This window comes from Solanum verrucosum, unplaced genomic scaffold (assembly GCF_900185275.1).
Source record: "Solanum verrucosum unplaced genomic scaffold, falcon-dt-bn FXZP01000279.1, whole genome shotgun sequence".
NCBI lineage: Eukaryota > Viridiplantae > Streptophyta > Magnoliopsida > Solanales > Solanaceae > Solanum > Solanum verrucosum.
This window is the reverse complement of record NW_026020289.1, coordinates 399,158-410,208: the sequence shown is the minus strand read 5'-3', so window position 1 is coordinate 410,208 and position 11,051 is coordinate 399,158. Positions and strand designations below refer to the sequence as shown.

The window sequence follows — 11,051 nt, the reverse complement described above, 5'->3', positions numbered from 1 at the left end:
CCTCCGTTGCTTCATCTCACCTTGACCGAATCATTCACTTTTGTAAGCAATATGTTCTTAGAGGAAGAGTTGTCACTAGATTTGGAGGTCCTGAGATGGTTGTTCTATTGACTAAGTTAGAGGTCTAAGGGTGGTCTGCACTTTTTCTTCAGGGTGATACTCAACGTAAAATGGCCAAGAAAGAGGTAACTGAGTTCTATATAAATGGGAAAAACGATGAGCTATCATTTACTTCTATTGTAAGGGGCACTCCTATTCACTTGGTTCCTGTTGATGTTGCTCGAATTTTGGGGATCCCTTCTAAATGATGGTGTTATTATGTGAAACTTGAGTGGCCTCCTTTACCTACCCACACATCGGCCCTAAGCATTTCTCGTAAGTTCTTCTCCAAGCCCAATCTGACTCATCATCGTGGTGTTGATAAGAATGAGATGTCTACGCTGCATAAGTTGTACTTTGATGTAGTTCACAAGATCATTCTTCCAAGGAAACAACGTCATACGAAGGCAAATTTTCTTGATTTGACCCTTATAGAGCTCCTGGACTCTGAAGTGCCTATTGACTTACCTACCTTGATTATCAAACATATGCACAGGGTTCTTCATCAAGATGAATATGGACATGCTCTTCCATATGGGTTCTGGATGGCTCCCATCTTTGAGGCGTTTAACGTGCCCGTTCAGGTGTGGCACTCTCAAACAGTTAAGGATGTGGTGGGTAGAGTGAATCATATGGCTCTACCTATTTCTATGAGAAACCCTGATAATCCTCTTCAGCGATTGAAGAATCAGCTTGCTGCCAAGGAGGATAAACTTCTTGCTCTGGAGACTGCGCATCAAATGGAGAGAGCGACTTTGGAAGCACATATAGTGGAGTTGCAAACTGAACTTGCTACAGCGAGGGCTGCTAATATCGCTACTATGTAATACTTGACCCAACAGCTCCCTGATCCTACACCCTCTCTTGATCTCTTCCCTCTATCCAAACTCTCTACTGGACTTCGTTATTTTGTGGATTTTGCATGTTGTGTGCTCCTTCTTTAAGACATTTAATGCTTTTGGTGTATACTCTATGTGTGTTAAGTTGTTGTGTACTCTAATTCAGCTCTTTGTAACTATGTCTATGATATTTACTGTGTCTTGCTAATTTGGTTCCAATTTTGATGACCAATTTTTTTTGGTGCAGAATAGATTTTATATCATTTTCCTTATATGCTCCTTAAGTTAACTTGAAACCGTTTTCGATGATGCCAAAAGGGGGAAAGGTAAAGGGAGTGCAGTATTTATAACCCATAGCTAATCTGTTTTGCCCATATGTTCCATGCTTAAGTGTTACAGGTCAAAATAGCAAGCTAACAAGAAAGGATAAATCTGTCATGAGTTTGTCATCATCAAAAAGGGGGAATTTATTGGGATAAGCATTGTTTTGATAAATGACGAAATGCATGGAACACGTTGGCAAAGTCATCTCAAGAGAAATTGTTTCAAGGAGGACTTCTATTTTATAAAGGAGCTTCATTGCAAGAAGAACTCTAAATAAGATAGAATTATGGAACAAAAGAAGAGTCACTGAAGGAGTAGAAGACTTCAAGAAAGCAAAAGCATAAATAGGAGAAGAGGTGTCCATTATATTCACACACTCACAGAGCAAAACAATTGAGAGATTGATTTCCGAAGTGCTGTTGATCAAAGAATACTGAAGAACAGATCTAGGAAGTTTTCTTAGTATTTGTGATTTTTATATTTTCTAGATCAGTAATTTATAAACTGATATTAGGATTTTAGTCTTCAAGTTGAGGGCAACTCGAAGACACTGGGAACACATACCTTGGAGGTGTGTGGCAGAATTGAGATTAAGTAGTTGATCTTTAAGTTAGATAAACTATTGTAATCTTGTTCGTTGGTTGAGGCTCGTAGTTATTTAGTGAAGTTGGGGTAAATCCTGTTGAAGAACAGGTCGTGGTTTTTACACCTTTTGAGCCGGGTGTTTCCACGTAAAATATTGTGTTCTTACTTTACTGTCTTTACATTGTCTTTGAAACACGTTAGGCAACTTGGTTCATCTAAGTAAAGTCTGGTAAACGTAAAACAATCTAGGTCGTGTGGAATATCACATTACAATATTTATTTTCTGATAAGTAGGTGTGATATACTAACCCCAATCAGCATCAACGTAACATGTGGATGCAAAAATATAAAATTAAAAAAAAACTAGCAACGAAAATATTTTGTGCTAAATAACAGAATTCGTCACTAATGCTATTTAGTGATGATCACATATTACTGATGCAATACAATTATATTATGTTAGTTACAAGTAATCTAGCAACGATTTTCATAGCGAATTCAAGTTTTCTTTTATAGTGACAGAGTCATCAAGAATAAGGGGTCATATATGGTAGTTGGATAAGAAATAATTTATTATGTATTAATGTTGTGTAACTTATACGACGTTTGGTAGGTAGATATAAAATAAATTATTCATGTATAAAATTACTATGATTTTTGATTGATAATTTAAAAACCCACATAACAACCGAACAATCTGACACCATAAAAATAATGTCCATTCGTTTGAGTGCAGTATAATAGACAGCTAGAGAGGAATACATAAATTGAGTCATCTGACAAGAAAATAAAAACAATAACGAGAGAGAGTAAAAGTTAAGTATTGGATTTTCACCAACAAAATAACGATAACGTGTTGGATGGGAGTATATAATATATAAATAATTTTATTTTGCGGTAGGTTAAGAAGGTCTTGAATATATTTAGATTGGCAAAAATTTAACCATCGTTAGAAGTGAGACAACTATTCTAAGGGAAAAAAATGGTTTATTAGTAATCAAGCCAAATAAATGAGTATGATATTTAAATGATTCAATTTGTCATTACATATGTACGTGAACCTTTCAAGTCATTTTCTATGATTCATGACGAAATATAGTTGACATTTGTTTTATTTTTTCATTGATCAGATCGCACTAGGATATATCTAATAATCACGGTTCGGGATCTATTTTAAAAGGAAAAATTATCTGATTAGACATATATTCATATCATATTTATTAATTTAATATATATTTTAAAATAATTATCTATTATCTCATTATTTATTCATTATGTATTAGATTTGGATTGAGATACATGAATCCTTAAAATAGAGTTTCATACTTAATTATATCTCGTTGATTTACTTTATCACTTCAAAATCAGCTCACTCCCTCTTGCTGGTTTAGTAGTAGAGTAAAGTTTTAGTTCGCCAATGCCATGACCAACAGAATGCCCCTCACTGATTTTGTGCGGAGTATTCAGTTGGTCAATGCCATGGCCGGCAGAACGCCCCTCGCTGATTTGGTGGAGTAAAGATTCAGTTTGTCCATGTCATGATCGACAAAACGGCCCCTTGCTGCTTTAATGGTATTTTCTCAAAGAGACGACGATCTCTAACCAGAGAGGAGAGAGAGACGGTGGTCAAAATATATATTTGATAAAATATACACATGTATCTAATTAAGAGTTTATGTATCTGATAAAATATATATATATATATATATATATGTGTGTGTGTGTGTTTGAATTAAGATTATATATATTTATAGGAGAAAAAAAATTGATGCTCGAAAATTTTGTGGAAAAAAATTGATTTTTTTGAGGATAAATTTAGAATAGATCGCGTGATTTGCTCTTTGATGTGTTTAATTTACATCCATATTTATATATACATAATTAGATGTATCTAAGATACATGTATTTGGATGTGCTACATACATGTATCTAGAGGTCAAGATATGATAGAAATTGTAATATCAAAAATTCATGGAAAGATAGGTAATTATCTCCTAAATTATTGTGATTTGCGTAGTTTGCCCTTAAAAAATGTACTCAGTCCTTTTTAATTTGATCGTCTTACTTTAATTTCATTTATTTTAGCCTATTTAAAAAATAATGTTTCTTTCCTTTTAAACAATTTTTAGCCTATGTTTAAGACCACATGATTAAATGATATTTTGATACATTTAACATAACTTTAATTTAAGATCATAAAATTCAAAAAATATTTGTTTATTTTCTTAAACATAAATTTTGGCCAAGGAAGAGCTAGGATCCCGCTTTGAAGGCCGGAGAATTTTGGTTCAATCTTTTCTTGTTCATATTTATTTATTTTTATGTTTTTCTTTAGATGATTTGTTGTAATTTCTTCATGATCATGATCATGTGGAGCTAAACTTTCGTTCAGAGTTGTGGTAGCTTTATGATTGTTGCGGTATGAACTTGAATTGACTTATTAAGATAATTATCATTATGCTACGACTCGTATGATTACTTACTTTTTCTTGAGCTATTATCTATTTGAGTCTGGAGCCTAAAGGGCAAAAAAAATTGTCAAAAATTCCAAAAGGGCACATCACTTTGGCTAGAATAAAAAGTGATGTGCCCTTTTGGAATTTTTGACAATTTTTTTGGCCCTTTAGGCTCCGGACTCTTATCTATTTGTTTGATCACCAGTCAAATATACTATCTGTGGCTCATAAGTTGGACTTTGGCAGAGGGAATTGGCGAGCGTAATAAGAAAAAAAAAAGTTTAATTTGATTGCGAACCTTCTAGGGAAAGGGAACGATTCGCTAACATGGATATGAATATACCCGTTAGACTTGGTTGGTTGATACACATGAAATATACATGGATTTCACTATCGACCAACAACTATAAAAATATAGCCGTTAGAAATAGTCAAATTGTCTTAAAATTATTGACATGATGCTCAAAGTTAAGTGATTATTCTACATGATATATCTAATTAAGGAAGTCATAGCCCTAGATTAATTTTTCACTGATTGCGTAAACTTTGTTATTTACTTGGTTAATTTTCATTAGTTAATTTCTTTTTATTTTTTTAGTTTAACTAATTCAAAATATATTTTGGATTTTACCGCTTAAATAATTAATTAATATTAATTTAATTTAGTAAATAGTTACTCAACTAGTCATTATTGATACAATATCAGATTTTAAAATCCTATTTACTTGTACTATCGTGTGCATTTGGATGTGATGCATATATTTCCATATATATATATTAATCTCTCCGTTTCTTTTTATATGTCACCTTTTTAGATTGTCTTTGCATTAAGAAATTAAGTAACTTTACCCTTCTACCCTTATTTAATGTTTTCTTAAGTCAACTTTTCAATAAATGATGAATATGCTAGTTTTCAAAAATTAAAATGCATTTGGATGACTATTTGAATTTTTGAGTTTATTTTCAAAATCAGATTTTATAGAATAGTGAATGGAGAGAGTAATTAATCAATGTATGAAGTACTTCAATAAATATTAATTACTTATTAGTTTTTCTAGGTTGGTCAAAATATATATTTTCAAGACTAATTAAATACTCTATCAAGGGTATAATAGGAAGAATATCACAATTTATGCATTGATTTTATGAAATAACAAGTATTATGGTCCAACTATTTATAGAAAGAGATAACATATAAAAAAGAACCGAGTGAGTAGCAATTAACATTAATGTTGGCCGTCTTCGAAGGAAACACTATGCCTCAACGTGTACATGCTTACTTGACCGTCGATTGATTTTCGTTGTTTATGAATATATAATTAAGTTTCATAGTCCTAAAGTCGTGTATAAAGTTATACTCCCCCGTCTCAATTTAATTGTTCCACTTTAATTTTTGATCTGTCTCAAAAAGAGCGTTTTTCTATATTTAGTAAGTTCTTTTTTTGTTTCTTAAATTTTGTGTTCAGCCAAATTAAGACACTTAAATTGAAATAGATAGAATACGTCAAATGTCTCATGCTTCAATAAACGAACATTGAAGTTTCATGCAAAAATTTCTTGAACCAACACAAGAGTAATATTTATAGGTGCAAGAAGGTTGATTATTGTGGTACAATTTATAAAGGTAATTATGGGAGTTTTTACAGATCATTTCCTCAATTTAGGAATGACAAGAATTGGATCTTTCTTAGATATTATGAGATCCAAGATCTCATCCATGTCAATCTGATCCGGATTCATATCATTTGGCAGAAACCAATCGAACTTATGGACCAAAGAAGCAACAACTAAAGGAACAAACCTCGAAGCCAGAGGTTCTCCAGCACACATTCTTCTTCCCGAACCAAATGGAATATACTCAAAATCTCGCCCTTTATAGTCCATCTTAGAGTTCATAAATCTTTCGGGTTTGAAGCTTGAAGGATCATCCCAAACCTTTGGATCCCTCACAATTGCCCACATATTGACCATCACTTGTGTGTCTTTCGGAATTCTGTAGCCCATGACTTCACATGTTTCCACAGCGTGATGAGGGAGTAGCAGCGGGCCAGGAGGATGCAACCTTAATGTCTCTTTCAGACAAGCATCCAAGTATGGCATGTTCGTCAAGTCAGATTCCCTTATTATAACGTCTTTATCTCCTACTACGTTTGCAATTTCATCGCGGAGTTTTGTTAAGCATTGGTGATTTTTCAAGAGATCCACAAGCATCCATTCACTTGTAACAATTGTGGTTTCTGACCCGGCTCCAAATAGTTCCTATAAAAAGGAAATGACAACAATGCTACCTGATTGACCTTTGTACGTATAAAATATTTTTTAAAATTTTTGACCAACTAATCATGAAAAAATTGGAAAATATATCGAAGATGACGTACCATAAGCAATGCATTGATATATTTATCAGTGAAACCATTTTTAACCAAAGCATCTACAAAATCTACAGCATCCATTGAAGTTTGACAGTCTTTTTCTTCTCTCCTGAACGTCGCCAGCCCAAACAACAGACGTTTTATCGAACAAGTCCATGATTTTCTTGTACGTTCTCTGGAAATTCATACTGCAAATTGCACCCAAAACAGGAAACATATCAGCTAACTCTTGTGTTGCACCTGTCTCCGTGAATTCACGCAGGTACTTCATCATTTCTTCACCCACTCCCCTGCCTTTAAAATCAATTAAATCCATGGAAAGAAGCAAATTCTCCAATATATTTAAAACCGTCACAAAAATCACTTCCCTGATCTGAATCACTTGGTTTAATTGTATTTCCTCCAAATATCGTATCATTTCCATGACTTTATTCTCCCTCGTACTAACCTGAGACTCCAGAGCTTTCGTAGAAAACAGGGCTCCCCTGTATATAGTTCGTACCCTTTTCCAATTATCATCACACTCTTCTAAAAAAGCAGTTGACAAATTGTGGACTATTGATCCCTTGACTCGAACAACACGAGAAACATAACGACCAGAAAGAACACGATCATGCGTTTTGAGAACCTCAGCAGCAGCAGCAGGGGATGAGGCAACAACTATGAGTCGCGTACCGAACCTTATGGACATAAAATCAGGGCCATGAACTTGAGCTAGCTTTGCTAAAGCAGCATAAGGACGTGTTTTACCAATTTGTAAAAGGTTCCCAATCAATGGCCATGGAAATGGACCTGGAGGAAGTGGTAATCTTTTTCGTGATGAATAAATGTATTTCAATGTGATTATAAGGGGTAAAAATAGTAGAATCGAAGTAAATAAGTAATTGATCATCTCTCTATTAATTAATTTATAATAGGCTCCTAATTTTTTGTTCTTGAAGTTGTAATGAGCTTGGATACATAAAGGGTGTGGCTTTCTTCTTTCTGTAAATACACATATTACGTTATTGGTACTCAATATTTTACATATGAAAATTTAAAATTGTTCCTTTTTAAAAAAAATCTGGTTGTGAAAGATGGAATTTTAGTCAACTTGGTTGGCTGGCTTATAAATGTACTATTATAGGAAGCTCATGATACACATATTCTTAATTATAATTTGGAGAATACGATGTCCACTCTTCAAATAAAGACTTTTTATTAAAACAATAATTAAGTAATGCACCAGAAATCATGTAGTATCTGCCACTTACTATACGTTATATATATATATTTATTTAATTGAAGGTTTTTTTTTCGTTACTGAAGTTTTCCTTGATAGAGGCCTTTGATGATATGTTATACTCATATTGTATTTAGCACATCCAACATTATCATGTTGTACTAAAGACGCGTTGAATTTAAAAGATTAATTCATGTAATGGTTTTGCTTTGAAAGTGAATTTATTAAGGGGAAAATTATATGAAATAGCAAACTATTAAATCAAATTAAATGCTATAGCCATAGTTTATATTAATTGTAATTCGCAGCAAACATTTCCTTTTTTTGCCATTTGATTCGATATACAATTAGCCATTTTCGGTATACAATTAGCCATTTTATACATTTCGGTATAAAATGCGTTTGTGTTTGTATAAAGCGAGAGAAAAGTGTATATACAAATACAAATATATATATTTTCGTCCTATACACTTATAATTATACAAATACAGATCTTATTATACAAATTACAATGTATAAATGAATTTATACAAAACTGAACAATTTGTATAAAACTGGATGTTTGTAGCGAATTATACAAATCAAAAGCTTCATAGCAAACATAAAATTTGCTATGGAGCGCAATTATGCAAACTATAGCTATAACATACAAATATGATTTTTATGTTTGCTATATGTGAAAGTTGCTCTTTATTAAGTACGTTATGAACGAGCCCCAGCCCAATAATGATACCAACAAGGATATTACACAAATAGATATTGGACCAAGTAGTCCTAATAAAAGCAATAAGGCCAGGCCTTCACAAAGGATAATTTGGGGTCTAGACTGAGGGTACATTGGTTGTAGTTAAATAGATTAGGGCATCACTATCAGAGGACATCAAATGAATTATGTGCAAAGGCATTTCTGTGTTCTCATCCCCAATTCTAGAGTAGTCTAAGTTTCTCATCTCCATTCTTATCTCTATCCTTAATTACTTGTTATTTCAATGTTTCTATTGTAATTCGGTAGTTTGATTATTGCAATTAGATTCTTAAAGTTGTAATAGTGTTCCAGTGCTCTTATTAGTATAGTGAGGATTTCGGTTTGTTACATTGATGCTTTCATTGACGTACTCTAATGGAAGTGATGATATTGGATCAATTCAGTGGCATCGGCAATCCAGAGGGCTGACTTTATCGAGCGGAGCTGTACTTCACCTTTCTTGGCTTTGCCGAGGAATATTGGTTGCCTCTTCCTTCCTTCTACCTTGATGGTGAAGCTCTTACATGGTTCGACTGGTTGTTTCGCAACAAGCAGTTTTTCGGTTGGATGCATTTCAAGGAGAAACTTATTCAACGGTTTAGCCACCAAAACAAAGTATATCTGGTGGTGCGGACAACTGTTCCAAGCAATTTTGAAACGTTATTTGCATTTAAGTCTGCCTATGAAACCCAAACCCCGAAAGAGGACCAGGTGTTTCATAAATTGCCTGAGAAGTATCACACTGTAGATTCCTGTGAATTCACTAATAGAAGTATTACTGGTGTTACGACTCTTGACATAGTAACTCCTCTGAATGGGAAATCCAAATCAACTGAGGTAGCTGCTTTGGTACATGAACCTTCTATTATGACTAAGGATCCAGTGTTTGATGCAATGTCATATAAAACAACGAGCCCTGACTTTCAATATGATCCTAATGCTAGTGTCCTTGATGCAGTGCAATCTGCACTTGTAATTACTAAGGTGACAGACAAAAGCATATGCGGAAATGATAGTTTGCATCCCGAAGCAACCATCCAAGTGCTTCATGAATGTTCCCACAATATTAAACTAAGGTCAATTGCACCTCGAGTGTCACTCCTAGTTCCTTTTGATGGTCCAGAAGTTGTTAGATCGAATGAACATCTAGAACAAGATATGTCAACGAGGTAGGTAGATGCTAACTCTCTTGCTAGTGGCTCTCCTAAGGTCAATTGCTGATTTTTTCATGGAACCTGTGGGTGATGAAAATCTGTATCTCAATAGCTCGACAAGTTCAATACATTTCGTTAAAATACTTCCTGACACTGAAAATGGAAAATCCACCGGGGCATTCAATGACCAAAATATTTTGAGTCAATTTCTAATGGTTCCTGCTTCTAATTTGTTCATTGTAACCATTCCTACGATTGCAATGGATCTGTGTTTATGGGATCCAGGAATATGTTTTGATTTCATGTCTCTCACAGATTTTAGTCAGAACACAGAGGTATTACTGTTGTTGGGATGTACAGGAAAGTTTTTCTTAAAGGCAGATTCAAACTCTTTCGAGTGGAGTGTGGGATCCCGGACAACCATGGTGTATGCATTGCTACTTGTCCAATTGGTTCTTTGTTATCTATAACTACATTGCATTCACATGTCCTTCAATCGCATATGAGCTAGTCATCGGTGAAAATTATGATGTAATAAAACCATGATGTTTTGGTGGCCAACTTCAGGCAAGCATCAATTTTGCGACTCGATGTCAACACTAGTCTTGACTGCAAAACTGAAATTTACTACACGATGTGTGCTAGAAAGAATCATTTTGCACTGCATAGTTCTACTATAGGTCTTCAGAACTTGCATGCTCGTTTTAATGTGCTCTCAATTGGCATCACTGACCCTGTGATATTTTTTGGAAAACATAGTGCTGAGCATGTAGTACTATCCATGTCTGCCATCACTGGTCCTTCAAGATTTATTTCCATGGACTTCTCCCTAACTTGTTTGCTGGAAGAAATTGTTGGTTTGTCTATGTTGTTATTAATGGTGATGATGGGGTACTACATGATTTTAATTATGTGACGGTGAAAGGTATTGGGGCAATAGTTTCTTCATTGTTTATTGTTTGTACATTACAGATGTTTTATCAAGACAATGCTTTTTTTATGTATAACCTGATCTTCGGGGAAGGACAGCTAAATGATATACTTTATCTATCAAGTCTGGAGTTTATATTGTTTGTGATTATGCGATTTATAGAGAAATTTCCACAGGACGAGAGATATTTCTTGACTGTGGTTGATCAGGCAAAATTCCCCAAGCTATTGGATGACATGGAACAAGTTGCATCGAACCTTAAGTCTGTGCATTTCAAGGATAACTTGAAGCATCTTCACTACATTTCTTTACTCCAATCGGTTT

General features: G+C 34.1%; 1 pseudogene; it reads right to left on the bottom strand.

The window, feature by feature from the left end:
* Positions 1–5,950: 5,950 nt before the first annotated feature.
* LOC125834368 (probable (S)-N-methylcoclaurine 3'-hydroxylase isozyme 2) lies at positions 5,951–7,567 on the bottom strand (annotated as a pseudogene).
* Positions 7,568–11,051: the final 3,484 nt, after the last annotated feature.